This window comes from Triticum urartu, chromosome 3A, assembly GCF_056163025.1.
Source record: "Triticum urartu cultivar PI428250 chromosome 3A, HENAU_Tu73, whole genome shotgun sequence".
In the NCBI taxonomy this organism is placed as follows: Eukaryota; Viridiplantae; Streptophyta; class Magnoliopsida; order Poales; family Poaceae; genus Triticum; species Triticum urartu.
In genome coordinates, this window is record NC_141875.1 from 745,128,259 (window position 1) to 745,151,277 (window position 23,019).

General features: G+C 42.5%; 1 pseudogene; it reads left to right on the top strand.

The window, feature by feature from the left end:
- Positions 1-21,575: 21,575 nt before the first annotated feature.
- LOC125547426 (aspartic proteinase nepenthesin-1-like) lies at positions 21,576-22,627 on the top strand (annotated as a pseudogene).
- The last annotated feature ends 392 nt before the right edge of the window (positions 22,628-23,019 follow it).

The following is a 23,019-nucleotide window of genomic DNA, read 5'->3' on the forward strand; positions in this document are numbered from 1 at the left end:
GATGATGATGATGATGATGATGAGTTATTATATCATTTATGAAAGAAACTGCATATTAGTTTCAACTGGATGGATTCTAGCTAAGTGATCAAATATATGCCATATCCATATTACCTCGATCACTTAAGTAGGTGATCAAGTATATATAATATGGATATGACATATACTTGATGACTTAGCTAGGATCCACGCATCCAGTCAAACTAATCTGCGGTACATTCACCTAATGATTTAACAACTCATTATAATGTAAAACAATCACTAAATTAAATTGAAAACACAAAATTAAAGTAAAAATAAAAAATAAAACCAAAACACACCCAAACATTTAGTATCGGTTGGTGTTACCAACCGGTACTAATGTCCTACGTGCCCACGGAGCTGGCTCGTGCCACGTGGTTGCCCTTTAGCACCGGTTCGTGCTAAACCGGTACTAAAGGGGGGGCCTTTGTTGCCGGTTACCGAACCGGCACTAAAGGGCCTTACGAATCGGTGATATTGCCCGGTTCTGCACTAGTGTTGGTGCTGAGATCTTGTTTGTGCATACCTTGCATGTTCTTCATCTTTTAGATCTGCACCAAGTTCATCTTCGTAATTGCTTTTAGATTTGGTTGTTGTCCTTTGGAAAAAGAGAGAAAAAAAGAGTGGCAAAAAATCAAAGAGAGTAAAAAAATGAGTGGAAAAAAAGTCAAGAGAGAAAAAGAAAATGTTGTGTAAGATCCAAAAGTTTCAGCTTGGTAAAAAAATTTCAGAAGCATGTGTGTTGTGTCTTTTTAATCTTGGTGCAAAGGTGCAGCAGATCTATCCCCATATTTTTCTTGGTTTGCATCAACTTGATTTCAGCACAAGCTCCTTGTTGTTTACCCCACCAAGCTCCACCAGAAACCGAAGCTGGTTCTTTGATCCCTGTCTTTCAATCGCTTTAACACATCCGGGAGAAGCACAATTCGATGTGAACTCATAAGAACTTTGGTGAGTAAGAGGTGAGGTTGTGTGATTCCACAAAATTATCCTATTCCATTGTTGGCCTTATTAACATGGCAGGATCTAAATCGAGTGTTCATGGAGAAAACCATGGGGAAGAAGATGCCCCGATCACACGTACTGAGTTTCAGGAATTACAGAACATGATTTGAGACCTTGGAAGGATGTTTCACGAGTGACCTCCAACAGGTGGCGATGGGATTCGACACTGACAATACCCTGTTGCTCCTGAAGTGCAGCAAAGAAGACGTGCTCAAGGGTATGATGTTGCTGCTCATGGGCGTGTCACTACTACTCATGAAGTGCAACAAAGAAGACATGATCGAGGGCTTGATGTTGCTGCTCGTGGGCGTGTCATTACTACTCATGAAGTGCAACAAAGAAGGCATGATCGAGGGCTTGATGTTGCTGCTCATGGGCGTGTCACTACTACACAAGAAGTCAAGCGAGGAGGACTTGTTCCCGGGCATGGTGTTGCTGCTCATGTATGTGTCGCTACTGCTCCTGAAATACGGCAAGGATGGCATGCTCGAGGGCAGGCTACTGCTGCCCCTAGGCGTGTCGCTGCCATTGTTGAGGAAATCGTTAACTGGTAGCTTCTCGGTTGGCTCATGAGTAAGAGATTAATTGGATAATCGGCAAGTTAATCGACCATTTAATTAATTAATCGGACGATTTTTTAGTTTATTGGCTACTCGGTGACCCTACGAGTAGGGATTAATCGGCAAGTTAACTGGTTAATCGGATGAATTCTTGAACAGGGGTCGCTGCTGCTCATCAATCGCAGCAAGGACGTCATGGCCGACGACAAAGTTATGGCACCCATCGGCACACCGACGACCCACCACAAAGCAGGATGGTTGATGAACCGAATCCGGTGATTCATAGCCCATGTTTACATGAGAAGCTCATTCCTAATATTCCCATCTTGACCACCACTATTATCCCAACATCCAAGAAACAGGTGCCACAAATTCCATGTGAGAAAGAGAGTCCACAATCCAAAATCGCACAACTTGAGAGTGATAAGAAAAGCAAACCGAGTGACTCCACCAAAAGTGAGGAAGAGTGTCCGCTTTCAAAAATCCCACCACTTGAGAGTGAAAAGAAAAATGAGTTGAGTGACTCCACCAAAAGTGAGGAAGAGTGTACACTTCCAAAAATCCCATCACTTGAGAATGAAAAGAAAAATGAGTTGAGTGACTCCACCAAATGTAAGGAAGAGTGTCCACTTTCCACAATTCCATATATTGAGAGTGATTAGAAAAATGAGGTGGGTGAGTCCACAAAATGTGAGATTGAGATCTTTCCACACCTCATTAGAGAGATAAGCGATCCACAACCCAATATATCATACAATAAGAGTGATAGGATAAGTGAGTTATGTGAGTCCACTAAATGTGAGGTTGAGATTTTTCAACAAGAGAATAGCGAGATGAGTGATTCACCACCATGGGAAATTAGTAGTCCACCAAATGAAAAGAGAGAGGAACTTTCAATAACTAACCTTTCACAAAATTCTCTTTCTTTGCAATATGTGCAGGTGCAATAGGCATACCTATCAACTCTCTTGCAACGATGGGAGATTGAGATCCGAGAACAAATATGGAGAACATGGAGTACCACTACACAAGGTGCATGTATGAAGATTGATTTTCAGAAAGGCATTCAAGTACTCAATGAGGTAAAACAAAAAGGATCATCCATTTTGATGAAGCCAGAGGTATGCACTTATGAGTTTTTAAAGCAATGGCGTGATAAGATTAGAGAAGAATTGTTTGGTACATCATCCATCCAGCCATTTGATTATGTCAATCTTGAAGAGACTATAATGGATCCAATAAAATTGAATGTTGCACATGATTATTCATCATTTTCTTTTCCTAGTTATTTTGTATTGTCCTTGTGCTATAATTTTGTAGACCAAATGAAGTCAAGGACGACTTTTCTCCAAGAGAGGGCGGATGGTATGGACATGCTCATAGTTGGTTATAAATTTGTGCTCCATGAAAATATTTGCTTGAAGGAACTCCTAAGTCGACCAAAATATCATGTTTGCATTGTCCATATGATAACAAAGTTGAAAACTAAAATTCTTTATATCCTAAAACCTTTGCATTATGAATTGGTATTGCCATGCTTTCCTTTGTGTGATGACCAGGTAGAGTCGAGGACGACTCCTTTTCAAGAGAGGAGGGATGATGAGGACATCTCGATCATTGAAATAACACAAATCATCCCTGAAGAAACTCTAAGTTGTGACAAACAAGTACATGATCAGACGTAACAGAATTCAAAGGTGAAAGCTACAAATGAGGATTGCATCATTTCTTTGCCTGGATATTATCTACTTCCCTTCTACTTATATTTTGCAGATCAAAGAGAGTCGAGGAAGACTCTTCATCAAGGGAGGGAGGATGATGAGAACATGGTTATATCATACATGACATTTCAGAAAAGTGCACAATTTAGTTGGAAAGAATTACTAAGCCGAATCAAGCAAACACATGGCCAGGTGAACGCTAACTTAACTTCATACTATAATCTTGACTACATGGCTGCATTTTCATCTCCATTGTTGTTGGTTGGACTTAGGTATCACATGGAAGAAACCCAACAACCAATGGGCTCTTGAAACAACCAGTTTGGAGGAACAAGTTTGGAGGAAACAAATTTCAAGTGAAGCTGATGTTGTCAGTTTTTACCTCTCATGTTTTGGTATGCCACACCCGTGTGGTGGAGAGACGGGTCTATAGGGGTACATCAACAGAAGCTACATCAAATTATCTTTCCAATTCAAAAAACCTCAAATCATTTGGAGTTGTGAGTCAAAAGTTGTAGTCATTCTCGTGGAAGGTGTCCAAGCTGTCAAGGCTTCGCGAATTTCCGAGGAGCTCTCCAACAACTCTCAAAGTTGACTGCTTATTCCCCCAAGAAAGTCATGCAAACCTGTTTACTTTTGAAACCATTTTCACACCTAGCCAAGGGAGGTTGTCCCTGCTATAAAAACCCATCTCCCCCATCCTCTAGAAAAACATTTTGTCAAACCATTCAGCTACAAGCTTATGCAGCAAGACTTCTAGAGAGATCCGAGAGATCTTGCTATATTAGCTCTTGTGGGTTCATTCAGATTCACGAGAAGGAGCCTCTGGTTCCCCCTAGTTCGTGCTCTACGGTTCCGGACGTTTTGTGTGGATTAGTCCTGGTTTGTGGTTCTGCGACTGTTCGGACAGCAGGTTGGAGTTCTTGTAGCTTCGGTCAGCCATCCCCAACGTACGGGTTGCATCCAACCTTGGCAGGTATAAAGCTAGTTATCCCGGCTGCTTGCAGCTAGTTATCCCTCCCGATTTGATCCTACGACGTGAAGATCGGGCCACCCTCGGGCGTGAACTCGTTCATCGGGTTCACACCTATCAAAAACCAACGGCCAGATTAGATCGCGATGTTTTTTCTCTTTTCAAATCGGTATCTCCTTTATAGCAAACTTTCATTGTTTAGTCTCCGCAGTGAATGGTTTTCAGCCTGTCGTTTTCTGTCACGTGTCCAGGGACTTAGTTGTAGATTGTTTTTTTTTCATATTAGCCCTTGTTTTTCAACAATCACAACTTTTTTCTCGTTTATCCAAATCCAACGAAACCAACGCCAAATTCTTCGTTATGATACCCTCTATACAGGTAACTAACTTAAACATGTTTTGAAAATTTAAAATTTCGTTTCAAACAAATTTGAATTTGAACTTCTTTTGTTCATAACTTGAGTTTTATAACTCCGATTTAATTGATTCTTTTTGCAGATAAAAGCTCTTGACATGTACCTTCAGTTAAGATCAAAATCACACAATTTTGTTGATGTTAAAAATATGTTTATATCCGTGAGTTTTAATTGATGGTTTTGAACTTTTCCGAAGTGTTTTCTTCGTTCTTTTGGATCTTTGAGTGATTGCTTATGTGTGGTTACACCTGCTTGCTCACGATAGATTGAACGGAGTGTGACGAGTAGAACTATCAGGAATTATGAGTGCGAAGAGTCTTCATCAACAGTACAAGGCAAGTTCACACTTTGATCATATTTTTCGTACCTAGTTTTTTTATGCATTAGTTTTACCTTCAAATATTGCATGAGTAGGATTGGGAACAGGTGGTTTTGCTATGTAGTTCATGTGGTAGGAACCTATGATCCTTGTAACACCCCGGGAATATACGTTATGATCATATTGCTTAGCCATGCTCGTAGACGGGGATTGGTATGTGAGATTCATGCAAGTTGCGAGAGATAAAAATTAAGGGTAACTTTAAGGTGGCTACTTTAAGACACATATGGGTGGAATGGTTGGGGCACCCTGTAGAACCCAGTGGCTTGACCGAGCACCTGGAGAACCTAGTGCTTGCCCAAGGCGATCCCGGAGTACCCGTGTGATCATCCTATGGAATGCCACCGACGCTCAAAGGGATCATAAGATTATTCATGCTAGAAACCTCAATGTGCAGCCAGATGCCATTATGGGCTCTGGCATAGTTGAGTAAGTTGTGTGACCTCTTTCTGTGGTAGGCTAGCAGATATAGGGGAAAGTAGGTGGTACTGTCCACCCAGAGTAAAGAGTTAATGCTTGAGAAAGACTATGTCTCGATCTTTCGATAATGGATGTGGTCGAGTCATGTGAGGAAAAGTGCGCAAACCTCTGCAGAGTGTATAAACTAATTATGATTAGCCGCGTCCCCGGTTATGGACATCTTGATTATCTGGTATTTGAATTATTGGTTGATCTCATCACGTTACTTAATTAATGTATTGGGTTGTTAATAATTTGGGAATTTTGGGATTGAGTTGCAGGAACGTTCTCAATAATGGCATAAACCTGGTAGTAAAATAAAATTTATTCCTTTGTTGTAGGGAAAAATTAGCTTTATGCAAAGTTTAAACTTAGAGCCTCCACCAGCCAAATATGCATATAGAGATAGTTATTATTTGTCATTGTTCTATGGTGTGAATTTTCCAGTACATTCAATGTATTGACCTACATGGCTGCAACGTCTCATGTTGCAGGAATCTCACTACGAGTAAGTGATACGTTAGGGTTACGATGTCTACACTCAACTTTGCCATTGACATTGTTGGGAACTCCACAACTTTGTTGTTACTTCCTCTATATGGATTGAGGTAATAATATTTATGTTACTTTATACATGTGATTTACCTCTGTTATAAATCCTCGTGTACTGTGTGTGTCAGCATACCGATTCAGGGATGACACTTAAGCACAAAGACTTTGATCCATTCGGGTCAGGTCGCTACATCGAGTGCCAGTCAACTCGGGCATTTGAGGCCGGTTTGAGACGCCCATCTGGTCGGATGTTTTTGACTGGTCACTAACTGGGTCGCTTGCCCACACGTTTGAGGCAGGTTTGGAGTGCCAAACACTCGCATAAATATAAATCGATTGACTTCTAAATGCTAAATCACACTCATTCGAACTTCAAAGCATCAATATCATGGACCCAGTGATGGCTGGCAGGTGTGTTAGTGACCGGATCCAAGACCAACCAGACGCTGACGACCCGTAGTATGGGCGTGCCATGAGGGCGGCCAAGCTTCGTGATGTCGACGCAACTACAGGTATATCTGTTAATAAAAGTTGTTCCATTATGCATTTTTCAGAACATGAAATTTTAGCTAAGGCCAACAACCTAGGAGTTTCATTGGGTTTGAATGAAACAAAAATTGCGAAGTCTATTAATGACCTACTAGGATTAGAAGTGGAGCAGGCCTCTGAAATTATTCGTAATCTAGCGGCGGTTAAACCCATGAATAATGACGAAGTGAAACAATTAGGAATATCAGCCCTAGAAAGATTATGTGATAATTTAATGCCTCCTTCAGAGGCTGATGGGGATTTACTAGGTTCGGACACTGAGGATAGTGTAGAGCCTTCACCGGCAAAAGTTATTCTCCCTAGTCATCATTCGGACATAGACACGTCGGGGGCTGGGGGTAAGCCCAAACGAACATGGAAGAGTAAAGTATACCCGACTTCGGCTGTTCAGAGAAGTGCTAGGGTTAAGCTTAAAAAGAAATTCCACGATGATCTATGAAAGGAATCTTTTGGAATAGCATAGGTCTGACTGACTTGGCTAAAAGAAGGTTCCTTGTAGAGAGATCGATAGAACAAAAAAAAACTCGACTTTATTGCACTTCTCAAAACTGACAGAGATAGTTTCACCTCACAATCCCTCGGAACTCTGTCTGGTGGAATTGATTATGATTGGCATTGTCTACCCCCTAGAGGAAGATCCGGTGGGATCTGTTAGGGGTTAGGTGTGAAACGCTAGAGGTGCTCTGTGATCGATGCCCCCTCCGGCGGAGCACCGGAACAGGCCCCAAGATGGGATCTCATGGATACAGAAAGTTGTGGCGGTGGAATTAGGGTTTTGGCTCCGTATCTGATCGTTTGGGGGTACGTAGGTATATATAGGAGGAAGAAGTACGTCGGTGGAGCAACAGGGGGCCCACAAGGGTGGAGGGCAACTCCTGGGGGGGGGGGGGGTAGGCGCGCCCCCTACCTTGTGGCCTCCCTGTTGGTTGCTTGACGTAGGGTCCAAGTCTCCTGGATCATGTTCGGTGAGAAAATCATGTTCCTGAAGGTTTCATTACGTTCGGACTTCATTTGATATTCCTTTTCTTCGAAACCCTAAAATAGGCAAAAAAACAGCAATCCTGGGCTGGGCCTCCGGTTAATAGGTTAGTCCCAAAAATAATATAAAAGTGGATAATAAAGCCCAATAATGTCCAAAACAGTAGATAATATAGCATGGAGCAATCAAAAATTATAGATACGTTGGAGACGTATCAAGCATCCCCAAGCTTAATTCCTGCTCATCCTCGAGTAGGTAAATGATAAAAATAGAATTTTTGATGTGGAATGCTACTAGGAATAATTTCAATGTAACTCTCCTTAATTGTGGCATGAATATTCAGATCCGAAAGATTCAAGATAAAAGTTTAATATTGACATAGAAATAATAATACTTCAAGCATACTAACTAAGCAATTATGTCTTCTCAAAATAACATGGCCAAAGAAAGTTCATCCAACAAAATCATATAGTTTAGTCATGCTCCATTTTCGTCACACAAGAATGCTCTCATCATGCACAACCCTGATGACAAGCCAAGCAATTCATAATTTAGTAATCTCAATCTTTATAAACCTTCACGCAATACATGAGCGTGAGCCATGGATATAGAACTATGGGTGGAATAGAGTATAATGATGGGGGTTATGTGGAGAAGACAAAAAGGAGAAAGTCTCACATCAACGATGCTAATCAATGAGCTATGGAGATGCTCATCGATTGATGTTAATGCAAGGAGTAGGGATTGCCATGCAACGGATGCACTAGAGCTATAAATGTATGAAAGCTCAACAAAAGAAACTAGTGGGTGTGCATCCAACTTGCTTGCTCACGAAGACCTAGGGCACTTGAGGAGGCCCATTGTTGGAATATACAAGCCAAGTTCTATAATGAAAAATTTCCACTAGTATATGAAAGTGACAAAAGAAGAGACTCTCTATCATGAAGATCATGGTGCTACTTTGAAGCACAAGTGTGGAAAAAGGATAGTAGCATTGTCCCTTTTTATTTCTTTTTTTGGGCCTTCAATTTTTTGGCCTTTCTCTTTTTTTATTGGGACAATGCTCTATTAAATGATGATCATCACACTTCTATTTATTTACAACTCAATGATTACAACTCGATACTAGAACAAGGTATGACTCTATATGAATGCCTCCTGCGGTGTACCGGGATATGCAATGAATCAAGTGTGACATGTATGAAAAATTATGAATGGTGGCTTTGCCACAAATACGATGTCAACTACATGATCATGCAAAGCAATATGACAATGATGAACGTGTCATGATAAACGAAATGGTGAAAAGTTGCATGGCAATATATCTCGGAAAGGCTATGGAAATGCCATAATAGGTAGGTATGGTGGCTGTTTTGAGGAAGATATAAGGAGGTTTATGTGTGAAAGAGCATATCATATCACGGGGTTTGGATGCACCGATGAAGTTTGCACCAACTCTCAATGTGAGAAAGGGCAATGCACGGTACTGAAGAGGCTAGCAATAATGGAAGGGTGAGAGTGCGTATAATCCATGGACTCAACATTAGCCATAAAGAACTCACATACTTATTGCAAAAATCTACAAGTCATCAAAAACCAAGCACTACGCGCATGCTCCTAGGGGGATAGATTGGTAGGAAAAGATCATCGCTTGTCCCCGACCGCCACTCATAAGGAGGACAAGCAAAGAACACCTCATGTTTCAAATTTGTTACATAACGTTTACCATACGTGCATGCTATGGGACTTGCAAACTTTAACACAAGTATTTCTCAATTTCACAACTACTCAACAAGCACAACTTTAATATCACTACCTCCATATCTCAAAACAATCATCAAGCATCAAACTTCTCTTAGTATTCAACACACTCATAAGAGAATTTTATTATTAATCTTGTATACCTAGCATATTAGGATTATTTAAGCAAATTACCATGCTATTTAAGACTCTCAAAATAATATAAGTGAAGCATGAGAGATCACTAGTTTCTATAAAACAAAGATGATTGTGGTATAAAAGATATAAGTGAAGTACTAGAGCAGAACTATATAACTCAAAAGGTATAAGTGAAGCACAGAGAGTATTCTAATAATTTCTGAATCATGTGTCTCTCTCTCAAAAGGTGTGTACAGCAAAGATGATTGTGGTAAACTAACAAATAAAGACTCAAATCATACAAGACGCTCCAAGCAAAACACATATCATGTGGTGAATAAAAATATAGCTCCAAGTAAAGTTACCGATACAAGTAGACGAAAGAGGGGATGCCTTCCGGGGCATCCCCAAGCTTTGGATTTTAGGTGTCCTTAGATTATCTTGGGGGTGCCGTGGCCATCCCCAAGCTTAGGCTCTTGCCACTCCTTGTTCCATAATCCATCAAATCTTTACCCAAAACTTGAAAACTTCACAACACAAAACATAAAGTAGAAAATCTCGTGAGCTCTGTTAGCGAAAGAAAAAAAAAGACCACTTCAAGGTACTGTAATGAACTCATTCTTTATTTATATTGGTGTTAAACCTACTGTATTACAACTTCTCTATGGTTTATAAACTATTTTACTAGCCATAGATTCATCAAAAAAAGCAAACAACACACGGAAAACAGAATCTGTCAAAAACAGAACAGTCTGTAGTAATCTGTAGCTAGCGCAAGATCTGGAACCCCAAAATTTCTAAAATAAATTGCTGGACGTGAGGAATTTATATATTAATCATCTTCGAAAAGAATTAACTAAATATCACTTTCCAAATAAAAATTACAGCACTTCTCGTGAGTGCTAAAGTTTCTGTTTTTTTACAGCAAGATTAACAAGACTTTCCCCAAGTCTTCCCAACGGTTCTACTTGGCACAAACACTAATTAAACACAAAAAACACAACCAAAACAGAATCTATATAAATTATTTATTGAATAACAGCAAGGAAAAATATTGGGTTGACTCCCAACAAGCGCTTTTCTTTAAAGCCTTTTTAGCTAGGCATTGATAATTTCAATGATGCTCACATGAAAGACAAGAATTGAAGCACAAAGAGAGCATCATAAAACATGTGACAAACACATTTAAGTCTAACATACTTCCTATGCATAGGCATCTTATAGGAAAACAAATTATCATGGCAAGCAAAAACTAGCATATGCATGGAAGAGGAAAGAAAGAATAGTAATCTCAACATAACGAGAGGTAATTTAGTAACATGAAAATTTCTACCACCATATTTTCCTCTCTCATAATAATTACATGTAGGATCATAAGAAAATTCAATAAAATAGCTATCACATAAAATATTTTCAACACGATCCACATGCATGCAAAGTTGACATTCTTCCAAAATAGTGGGATCAACATTAACTAAAGTCATGACCTCTCCAAACTCACCTTTATAAAAAAAATTCATAAGATTGAACATTCTCCAGATATGTGGGATCTAAAGTTGACACTCTTCCAAACCCACTTTCAATAATATTGCAAACACTATTATCAATCTCATATTCATCATGGGGCTTAAATAAATTTTCAAGATCACAAGAAGAATCACCCCAATCATGATCATTTCAAAGGCGAGGCAGATCACCGGAAGAAGCCCGCCATGCGTACCGGTGATCACGTACTTGCTATGGTCAATGATTTACACGTAATCTTTGGAAAGGGTCCCGGGGGACTAGCTGTTCCGAATGACGCTGAGGGACACGCACCCATGTGGAAGAAGAAATCTATATTTTGGGACCTACCCTACTGGAAAGACCTAGAGGTCCGCTCTTCAATCGACGTGATGCACGTGAGGAAGAACCTTTGCGTGAACCTGCTAGGCTTCTTGGGCGTGTATGGGAAGACAAAAGATACACCTGAGGCACGGGAGGACCTGCAACGTTTGCATGAAAAAGACGGCATGCCTCCGAAGCAGTATAAAGGTCCTGCCAGCTACGCTCTTACGAAAGAAGAGAAAGAAATCTTCTTTGAATGCCTACTCAGTATGAAGGTCACGACTGGCTTCTCGTCGAATATAAAGGGAATAATAAATATGCCAGAGAAAAAGTTTCAGAACCTAAAGTCTCATGACTGCCACATGATTATGACGCAACTGCTTCCGGTTGCATTGAGGGGGCTTCTACCGGAAAACGTCCGATTAGCCATTGTGAAGCTATGTGCATTCCTCAATGCAATCTCTCAGAAGGTGATCGATCCAGAAATCGTACCAAGGCTAAGGAGTGATGTGGCGCAATGTCTTGTCAGTTTCGAGCTGGTGTTCCCACCATCCTTCTTCAATATCATGACGCACATCCTAGTTCATCTAGTCGACAAGATTGTCATCCTGGGGCCCGTATTTCTACACAATATGTTCCCCTTTGAGTGGTTCATGGGAGTCCTAAAGAAATATGTCCGTAACCGCGCTAGGACAGAAGGAAGCATCTCCATGGGCCATCAAACAGAGCATGTTATCGGGTTTTGAGTTGACTTCATTCCTGGCCTTAAGAAGATAGGTCTCCCTAAATCACGGTATGAGGGGAGACTGACTGGAAAAGGCACTCTTGGAAGTGACTCAATAATATGTAGGGACAGATATTCTTGGTCTCAAGCACACTACACAGTTCTATAGAACTCTACCTTGGTGACCCCGTATGTCGATGAACACAAGAACAGTCTGCGCTCCAAACACCCGGAGCAGTGCGACGACTGGATTACATGTGAACACATCAGGACTTTCAGCAGTTGATTGGAAACACGTCTCGGAGGTGACAACACTGTTTGTGATGAGTTGTACTTGTTGTCCAGGGGACCATCTTTGACTGTATTGACTTACAAAGGATACGAGATAAATGGGAATACATTTTACACGATCGCCCAAGATCGAAAGAGCACCAACCAAAACAGCGGTGTCCGCTTTGATGCAGAACCGAGAGCGGAAAGGACACATATTATGGTTACATAGTGGACATATGGGAACTTGACTACGGACATGATTTTAAGGTCCCTTTGTTTAAGTGCAAATGGGTCAATCTGTCAGGCGGCGGGGTACAGGTAGACCCACGGTACGGAATGACAACAGTAGATCTGAAAAATCTTGGGTACACTGATGAACCGTTCGTCCTAGCCAATGATGTGGCACAGGTTATCTATGTGAAGGACATCTCTACCAAACCGAGAAAAACAAAAGATAAGGAAGCAAATACATCATACGATGAGCCAAAGCGCCACATAGTTCTTTCAGGAAAAAGGGATATCCTGGGAGTGGAGGGCAAGACAGACATGTCTGAAGATTATGAAAAGTTTAATGAAATTCCTCCCTTCAATGTGAAGGCTGAGCCAAGCATCCTGATAAACAATGAAGATTATCCATGGTTACGGCGCAATAAGCAAATGACACAAGCGAAGAAAAAGTGAAGACTTTCTCCCGCAACTATTATGATGATACCATGCCAACTTTGTAACACACGAGTATGCTATGCCAAATTTTTTAGAGTTCATTTGAAAACTATGAATTTAGGTCGAATTTTCTCTATAGGTGCATCTATGTTCATTTTTTAACTTGTGATGCACACAAATTTCAAAGAATTCAAATTTTAACTATTCAAATTTGAAAACTAATGGCACTAACAGAAAGTTTATAATTTTTCTAAAACTAATGGCACTAAGAGAAAGTTTACAATTTTGCTGACCTAAAAGCAAAAAGAATTAAAAAATAAAGAAAAAACAAAAGAAAATAAATAATACAGAAAACAAAAAAAACTGAAAAAAAATAAAAATAGCAACAATAAGTATTTTGTTGTAAGTAGAAACAAAATAAAATAAATAAAGCAACAAAGAAAAAAAAACTAAAAAAGTGTTTTCAAATTTGAAAACTAATGGCACTAACAGAAAGTTTATAATTTTTCTAAAAATAAAAGCAAAAAGAATTAAGAAATAAAGCAAAAAACAAAAGAAACTAAATAATGCAGAAAGTTTATAATTTTTGTGACCAAAAAGAAAAAAGAAATCACTAAACAACTATGAGTATTTTGTTCTAAGTAGAAATGAAAAAATAAATAGCAAAAAAGAAAAAAATGCCTATAATATTTGTTATGACTAACTAAAATTACCAAATTGAGTATAATGATAAAACACAGTAATATTAAATAGCAGGAAAAAGAATGAATCAAAAATCAAATTTTATAGTAAAGTTATTCATAAACTAGTGATTTACACAAATTTAAACTATTCAAATTTTAAAACTAATGGCACTAACAGAAAGTTTATAATTTTTGTGACCTAAAAGAAAAAAATCACCAAAAAACTATAAGTATTTAGTTCTAAGTAGAAATGAAAAAACAAATAGTAAAAAATGCCACCTACTGGGCCACCACGGTCTGAATACGACTAGAAGCCCATCCATGGGCCAGGATTCAGGCCCGCAGAAGGCCCAGCAGGCCCACAGGCATAGCGGTGTGAGATTAGGCCCAAAGGCCTGCAGTTCTGAGGAGTTCGATGGAGAGGGCGGGGTAGCGCTTATAGACAGGTGCGGCCGCTCCTCAGCTAGCGAGGTGGGACTAAACATCCCACCACACCGCGGCTTTGGCAGCGCAGGCCTTTGGTCCCGGTTGATGGCACCAACCGGGACTAAAGGGGGCATTGGTCACGGTTCATGGCACAAACCGTGACCAATGCCCCCCTTTAGTCCCGGTTGGTGCCACCAACCGGGACCAAAGGCCGCCGCTTCGGCCTTTGATCTCGGTTGGTGGCACCAACCGGGACTAAAGGTGGCATTGGTCCCGGTTGGTGCCACGAACCGGGACCAATGCTTCGTCTATATAACTAGCACTTGTGAAAATTTCCATTCAGTTTGTCTTCCCCGCCCGACGCCGCCAGGCTGCCCCTCTGCGCCTCGCCGTCGCCGTCGTCGCCCTGCCTCCGTCGCCGTCCCGCGCCACCCAAACGCCGTTGCCACCCCGCGCCGCCCCGACTCCGTCGCTGCGCGCCACCCCGCACCGTCGCGGTCACCTCCCCGCACCGTCCCGACGCCGTCGCCGCCCCACGTCGCGCCCCTACGCCGTCGCCGCCCCGCGTCGCCACCCCGACGCCGTCGCCGCCCCGCGCCGCCGTCGGCTCTCGCTTTGGTCAGGGCCGGCACCGCCCCCCTCTTCCCCCCCTGTTTTTTGCAAATTCATATATGTTTTTTTCCTGATTATATGTATTTTTTCTGTTCATAGATTTTTTTGGTGATATTGATTATTGTAAATATGCAAACATTTGCATATTCATATGAACAATGAATTAGGCAAAAGCTTTATTTTTTTTCTAAAATTTCTGTTTGAACATTATTTTAAAAAAAACAAGCAATACTACTTCATGTATTTTTAAGAAGGAAGAAGAAGAAAAAGAATGAGAGGAAAAAGGAAATGAGAAGAGGAAGAAAGGAGAAGAAGAGGGGAGAGGAAGACGAGGAGAAATAAATAAGAAGAAGAAAAAAGAAGAAAAAGAAGAGGAGAAGAAGAAAGGAATAGAGGAGAAGAAGAGAAAAATAGAATTAATATTATTTTCTTCTTCCCCTCTTTTTTCCTCTTCTTCTCCTCTATTCCTTTCTTCTTCCCCTCTTTTTTTCTTATTTTTTCTTCGACACATGGGGGGGGGGTCGATATACCCCCTCCCGATAACTTCAACACGAGGGGGGGGGGTCGATATACCCCCTCCCCGATAATATTATTTTCCCATGTACGTATGTCGTGTCGATATAAACTCCCGATAACATCAACACGAGGGGGGGGGGGTCGATATATATACCCCCTCCCTGATAATATTATTTTCCCGCATGTACGTATGTCGTGTCGATATAAACTCCTGATAACTTCAACACGTGGGGTGGGGTCGATATACCCCCTCCCGATAACTTCAACACGTGGGGGGGGGGTCGATATACCCCCTCCCGATAACTTCAACACGAGGGGGATGTAGTGTCCGACACCGACGGCCACATGTATCTCACACCCACGATACTTGCTATTTAAGGTTTCCTCTACCGCTCGGCGACCCTGACCCTCGACGACCCTCGTTCCCGATTTTTTTTCTTCTTCTTCCTCTTTTTTTTCTTCTTCCTCTTCTTTTTTTATCCTTGAAGTGTTGTCGAGGCCACCCCAAACCCTAGAGAAGCAGCGTCGAGGCCACTAATTAATATTAGTTCTACGTTTGCCACTAATATATCCATCTATCATGTTTGAATAATAATTGCCATGTTGTAAATATTTGAAGAAACTATGGACACCGCCCGAGACGAAGTACAAGAAGAGTTGTTGGGGGACATAATCGCACGAGGAAGTGATGCCGTCTGCTCGTTGTTTCTCAACGACACCGATGGTCTGGAAGTAGCTGGCTATGATTATGATGGCTCCGGTGACCTAATGTCGGTGCAAGAAGGAGACCGTGAGGACGGCTCCGGTGACACAATGCCGGTGCAAGAAGGAGACCGTGATGACGTCTCCGGTGACCGAACCGAGTCTGGCCAGGTATATATATTAGTTAAGCTTCTGGTGACTAGCTAATTGATGCATTCATTGTTTTGGTATGTACACATATTAATTAAGTCTTTGTTCTTTTTTCTAGCCCTCCGGATCGAGCACAACTTCGGTAAAGAGACGAGGCCCGAAGAGAAAGTTGAGCTCGGATGAAAAGTTTGAGATCATAGAAATCGCGCCCGACGGCCAACCGATTGAACCCCTCCGGACAAAGAGCGCATTTGTTGCTCATTGCGGGGTTTTGGTTAGGGACAAGATCCCGATCAGCATCCAGAAATGGTTAAAGCCAGCTACAGAAGACCCTGAGGTGTCTTATGTCAATGATATGCAGAAAAATGATCTTTGGACTGAGCTGAAGTCAAATTTCAGCCTACCGCCAGAGGATGATCTGGAGAAGCCAGTTAAAGAGCAATTAATCAAGTCTTTTGCTCTTAAGAGGATGGCAGAACTATTCAGGAGGTGGAAGAAAGAGCTGAATAAGTTTGTCGAAAATAAAGAGACACCAGAATTCAAGGGCAGATATGAGAATTTGTGGCCCACCAGACATCGGAAAAGAGTAAGAAGATGTCGGCGACAAACAAGTAAAATGCTGCGAAGAAGAAGCATCACCATCGCACGGGGTCAGGTGGCTACCTCGCAGCCCGGCCTAAGTGGGCCCAGATTGAGAATGATCTGGTTGATAAAGGGATCGAACCAGAGACAATTAACAGGCCAGACCGTTGCCGGACTTGGTTCTTCGGGGCTGGCGGAACCTTGGACCCTGTATCAGGGAAGTTCATTTGGACGGACGAGCAAATGGAAATACCAGTCAAGAGGCTTAAGCATTATATCGAAGCAGCGCAGCAAGGGACGTTCGTTCCAGACAGAGAGAACGACGAGCTCACAATGGCCCTCGGGAATCCTGAGCACCCTGGACGAACACGAGGCATGCCAGGCTCCATTCTGTGGAAGGCTGGGTTTCCGGACGCAGGCGGTTATAAATGCCACGGGAGGAGGAAGAAAGTGGAGCAGACCCAACTGCAGGCGCTGCACGCTAGGGTACAAGCGATAGAGGAACGAGAAGCAAATCGCAGCAAACGAACTGTTGGCTCCTTATGACGCAATGGATTAATATGAAGGTCAAGGCAGCTGTTGGCTCTATTTTGCCTACTGAACCTGGCGCAACTTTTCACTGCCGGCCGATTCGAGAAGGATATGCTAGGGTGATGGTGGATGAAATAACGGAGGTATTTGAGGACCTCCAGCTTGACCACCCTGCCGGTGAAGGGGTGACTCGGCTGGGTTCTACTCTGAAGACTCCATGCCTATGGCGGATGGAGCTCATCCACCTTCCGAACTGGACGCCTCCGCCTCCTCCTCCTCCTCCGGCGAGTCAGGGGACTCCGCCTCCTCCACCACCTCCTCCTCCGGCGAGTGACGATCAGGGCATTCGGCCGGCTCCTTCTCCGGTGCGTGGCGGCACTCCGCCTGCGTCGGCGCGCCCGAGCAGCCAGCCTCCTCCTTCTCCGCCTCGTCAGCAAGGGCGGAAGAGACCTGCCGCCGCTCCGGCTACTCCGGCGCGTCGTAGTCCGTCTCCTCCGCCTCGTAATCAAGTAAAGAAGACAACCGCTCCGTCTGCTCTGCCGGCGTCTAGCAGTACAGCCAGAGGCGGGAGGACATACAGATTCGGTCCTTCTCTGAAGACTCCAGAGAAGTTACCATACGAGAGGACCCCGGAGGAGAACACCGAGATCACGCGAGAAGAAGTGAGGAACTTCTTTGAAGGGGTGAAAGCAAAGAAACATCCACCTCCGGAGGAGAAGGTAGATCCGGTGAAAGCGAAGCGCACTCTGGTTGCCCTGACAAAACCACCCAAGTCTCCGCCGAAAGGAAACTATGAGCGCATTATTGGAAAGGAATTTGCCGAAGCGGAGCGGTCGGGAAGTACTGTCAATGATCAAAGGCTGAAAGAATGACGAGCTGGGAAACAAATTGCCCAGCTCGGCGAACAAGGGAAGCAATCGTGCCCCCCGCTCAAGGTGCCTAGATACATCGTCGCTAATGATCCGAGGATGGTGCCCGGTTATAGCAATCTTGGAGATTACCTACCCGACGATGTACATTATGATTTCATGGAGGTGCAGATACAAAGATACGAGTACGGGAAGCCTCTCGTCAAAGATGAAAGATCTCTATCAATGATGATGCGAAGATTGCATGATTGGTACTTGAAAATCTGCAGAGAGTCTGGGGGGAGGAGTACTTTGTATGTGAGAGTTAAAAAGGAGCATGATCTCGTTGGAATTAATCTGTTGCCTGTTCCATTTGAGGAGTTCTTTCAGTTTTTCAATCAATTGGCCCTCGATAAAGCAACGGTCACCTGCTACTGTCTGTAAGTAGTACTACTTCTGTCATTAAGTCTCTCTATATAGCTCAGCTCTTTCATTGCATGTATTTATAATTATCCTCACTATATTATGCAGATTGAAGATCGTCGATTGAAGAAAAGACAAATCAGTGATATTGGGTTCATTAACACAAATATCATAGATGCAACTCAGGTTAAATTTCATGCCGCAGATACCGAGGCCAACTTGCTACGATCGTTGGTAATAAATGAAAACAAAGATATAATACTCTTTCCTTACAAATTCAAGTGAGTGTTACTGTCTTGTGCGTATTCGGTTTCCCTTATATATTAGTCAAGGTTATAGTAATGTAATTGATGAGTTATGCATGCGTGTGCAGTTTCCACTATATTCTCCTAGAGATTAAGCTTGAGCAGGGACTAGTAACCGTCTTAGACTCAAGACGAAAAGATCCCCAGGACTATGCGGACATGACTCAAATGCTAGAGAAGTAAGTTAATTCGATCATTATCCACCATATCAGCAACTTTGTTCATTTCCTGATATATCAAGTAATTGTTTGCTTTGTCTGGCAGGGTTTGGAAAAAATTCACCAAAAAAGCTCCGGGACTCCCGAAGAAGCTGCAATTTAGACACCCGAAAGTAAGTACTATAGTAGCATGTTCCGCGCATCTCCTATTGATTCAAGCGCTAGTTTCATCAATACCATTTGGCATTCTTGCTTATCAGTTTGATTGACCTCTATTTCTTGTAAAGTGGTTGTGGCAGGAACAAGGTAATGATTTCTGTGGATACTACGTTTGCGAGTCCATCCGCCACACGACCTGTGAGTGGGGCTACTCTGACGAATAATATGAATTGCGTAAATAACAACATTCACAATTTTATTTTATTACCATCATTTGTGTTGAGTTTCATTCATTCATATATATATGTATTGACCCCCTTCTTCAAATTAGATGTTTCGGAAGCGGGATGAACTCCTAGCACCAGCTCGCATGCGAGCAATTCAAGAGGAATTGGCGGCATTCTTTCTTGACCACGTGATCGCTGAAGACGGAGAATACTATGTGGACCATGAGTCCGTATGTTAGGAGATTATATTTGTAAGAGATAGTTATTGTATATATGTAGCCGGTAGTGTCGGATAGATATACGAGAACATGTTGTTCGACCAATCTCTCGAAGAAGGAGAGGTGGTCGATATCACTTCTCTCTGTATGCATATATGTTCATGACGATCTTCTGTTTCCTTCGTTTGCTTACTAGCTAGCTAGCGTGTCTAGTCCTCTCTATACGTATGTATAGTACGTAGCGTCGACCAAGCACGGACATAAGAGAGGACACTTCTCTCTATTAATTATAGCTAGCTAACACAATATATGAAACACCTAAATTAACCCCCCAAAACCCCCCAACCCCCACCCCCTTTCTAAAAAACAACAAAAACCCCAGCCACAGAAATGCTGACGCGTGGATGCCTCTTGGTCTCGGTTGGTGCCACCAACCGGGACCAAAGGCCCTCCTGCCTGGGCTCCGCGCACAGGCCACGTGGAGGCCCATCTGTCCTGGTTCTGAATTGAACCGGGACTAAAGGGACAGGGCATTAGTACCGACCCTTTAGTCCCGGTTCAGGAACCGGGACAAAAGGCCCTTACGAACCGGGACAACAGGCCCTTTTTCTACTAGTGGCACCCAAGACTTGATTATACTAGCTAGTGTATTAAATTATGAATGTATCATAATTGATCCTCCGTTAGTTGGTTTGTTTCCACATATTATCCAGACTAACTACATACATACTCGTACGTTGCTACAGGATAGAACAATATAAAAAAATGTTGTCGTTTGGCCGATTGTCCTCGATCATCATCATTGTCTTCGAAGGCGCAATTGGAGCCCTCGAACGTCACTACTTGCTCGTCCTCCAGTGAGCTACCGTCGAGTGTGTGGACGTCCTGCAGAGCACGATCGCCATCCATCTGGGCGAGCGCTTGGTCGCCCATGTCACGAGGGCTTGTTGGCCGTTGTCCATGGTGGCAAGCATTGGTCCGCCATGCCCTAAGAGCCCGCTAGTACTCGACAATGCCAGCGAAAGTCGGCTGGCCTTCCTCACCCACGAGCGCTTTTAAACTGATTCCGCGCGAAGAAAATCCCTACTCACTCATCCATATATATATATAGGGCCTACTGCATTTTTCGAGGTTGGCTTTGACTATTGATAAGATTTATAATATATGAGATGTATCATATGAAAATTATATCATTAGATACTCCTTCCACATATGAACTTAACGGTGTGCTTGGGGTTACATGCATGTTATATATTATTGCTCTAACGTATGGTCAAAATTAGTCTAGAAAAACACATTAGGCCTTATATACAAATGGAGGGAGTACTTCTAATTACCTGTAGGGCTAATTAATTGTCTAACTAATTAATAAGTTGCATTAATACCTTAGTTTTGAAATTGATTGGATGCAAAAAATTCCTATTGAAATGTACCTAATTAATTGTGTTACTCTGTTTCTAATTTTTGCATTAATGGTTATGGGCGAATGACTACACACATATACGTCTTTAATAATAGAGATTAAGCGGGAAAAAATCTATTTTTAAATGGACCTAATGAATTGTACATGTAATTAACCGTCTAGCAGATTTATTGTATTAATGATTTGATTTTCAAATTGATTAGGCGCTAGTTTTTTTTAAATTGTTTTCACATTAATGGCTATATGGTTGATTCAGTGTGATTAATTTTCTGCCTAATTCATTAATTGTCTTATTAACTGGAAAATAGCTACACTTCTAATTGTCTGTAGGCCTAATTATTAGCCTTCATATCAATGAATTGATTTTTCAATTAATTCAGCACAAAAAATCCCTATTTCATTAGATCTATTTAATTGCACATTTAATTAACTATTTGTCTAATTAATTGCATTAATATCTTGATTTTTAAATTGATTCGCCATCTGTTTCTATTTCTTTGCATTAGTGGTTGTGTGCAAACAACTACATACTCATTCACCTTGAATAGTAGACATGCATATTTAATTTAGGCCACAAGTTGCAAATTAAGATATAACATGGCGAGGAGCCAGCACCAAACCAACGAGTGAAACAATGGAACTAAGCCTGGTGCTGATCGCTGTTGTGTTGTGCTCCACTACTGCTACCCTAGTTACTTGTAGTAGCGCAGGGTTCCACATGGAGCTCACCCATGTTGATGGCAAGGGGAGCTACACCACGGCGGAGCGCGTGCAGCGCGCCATGGCCAACGGCCATGCCGGTCCATTGGAACACCAGCCAGTACGTCGCTGAGTACTTGATCGGCAACCCACCGCAGCGCGCGGAGGCCCTCATCGACACAGGCAGCGACCTCATCTGGACGCAGTGTTCCACCTGCAGCCTCAAAGGATCATGCGTCAAGCAGGGCCTGCCCTACTATAATGCGTCCAACTCGGACAGCTTTCATCCCGTGCCATGCAACCACACCTTGTGCTTGTCCGCGGTCTCATAGGGCGTCCCTTCACAGGGCGTCCGGTCTCATAGGGCTTGTCCGCGGCCCCTATCGCTCATCTCTCAGGTTGGAGCCAAAAAGTTCTCTTACTGCCACACCCCCTATCTTCGCGGCAACACCACTGCCAGTGCCAGCAGCCACCTTTTTGTCGGCGCCTTGGCGAGTCTTAGCGGCGGCAGCCCTGTGATGTCCATGTCATTCGTGAATGTCCCCAAAAAGTACCCATTCTACTATGTCCCACTCATCGGGATAAGTGTGGGACACACAAGACTGTTCATCCCACCGACGGTGTTTGCTCTGAAACAAAACGGCAGCGGCGGGGTCATTATCGACTCATGCAACCCCACTGCGACTCTGGCCCATGGGGCCTACTGGCCCCTAAGCAAGGAGCTCCGGACGCAGCTGAACGGGAGAACAGTGCAGAACATGCACCTGCTCTACGACCTTGGTGTTTCACTTCAGTGGCGAAGCAGACATGGTGCTGCCGCCGGAGAACTACTGGGTGCGGCTGGATAATTCCACGTCATGCATGGTGATGCATACATCCAACGGCATGAGCGTCATCGGCAACTTCCAGTTGCAGAACATGCACCTGCTCTACGACCTTCCCAAGGACGAGCTATCTTTCCAAAGAGCCGACTGCAGCTCACTGTGATTACACGTCCGCCCCGGGAACTCAAAACTCACATGGCTAACAGGGATGGACTTTGTTAAAATCCCTGAATTTTTTTGAAGAACTTTTTTGGAATTCATAATTTTCTTATTAAAAGTTGATGAACTTTTTTCAAACTATTTTTCGAATCAATGGACATTCTTCAATTTTATGCCTTTTCAAATTTGTTAAGTTTGTTTTTCAAAGTCACGAACTTTTTCCATTTTCGTGAACTTTCTTCAATTGGTAAGAACCTTTTCAGTTTTTTTTAAATTCGTGGTTTTTGTGAATTCTTTTCAAACATTACGTTTTCTTTATTGAAATAATTTATAGTGTCAATATAATACTACTATATCACTACTAGGGAAAAGCCTAGCAGTAGCGTGTCAATATAA